Raw genomic sequence first — 476 nt, forward strand, 5'->3', positions numbered from 1 at the left:
TGCGTTGGCCGGGAATCGAACCCGGGTCAACTGCTTGGAAGGCAGCTATGCTAACCACTATACCACCAACGCCCGATAGTGTCACGAAGCGCTACGTCATAATTTAAAGACACAGTATGAACACAAAACCCGTGCGTGAAATAAATATATGTATGAATAAATAACCGTAACCACGCGGAATAAAAAGCAACACAGTCGTAGCGAGAGTATTGTTATTTTTAGAGTCTAAAACGTGATGATGTCATACTCCACTCCAGATGGGCGGGGCAAGACACTTACGTTTTACTTCGCCGTGAAATATACAAAAGGTTACATTTGGAATAATGAACGAATTAAGCATCGCAATAAATCATTATTTTTTAGAACCTGGTTTGACAATGGGATAGTGAGGGTTAATCAACTGATCAATGCACAAGGACAAATGTTTTCATACAATGAATTTAAAACCATCTATCAGTTTCCAAGTAAACAATCAG

The 476-nt window shown here is 39.5% G+C and overlaps 1 non-coding gene across 1 annotated transcript; it reads right to left on the reverse strand.

The window, feature by feature from the left end:
* trnag-ucc (transfer RNA glycine (anticodon UCC)) lies at positions 1–72 on the reverse strand. The gene has a single exon. It is a non-coding gene; the product is annotated as a tRNA-Gly (tRNA).
* Positions 73–476: the final 404 nt, after the last annotated feature.

Source organism: Boleophthalmus pectinirostris, unplaced genomic scaffold, assembly GCF_026225935.1.
Source record: "Boleophthalmus pectinirostris isolate CB_2022bp ecotype Guang Dong unplaced genomic scaffold, ASM2622593v1 HiC_scaffold_20, whole genome shotgun sequence".
Classification (NCBI taxonomy): domain Eukaryota; kingdom Metazoa; phylum Chordata; class Actinopteri; order Gobiiformes; family Gobiidae; genus Boleophthalmus; species Boleophthalmus pectinirostris.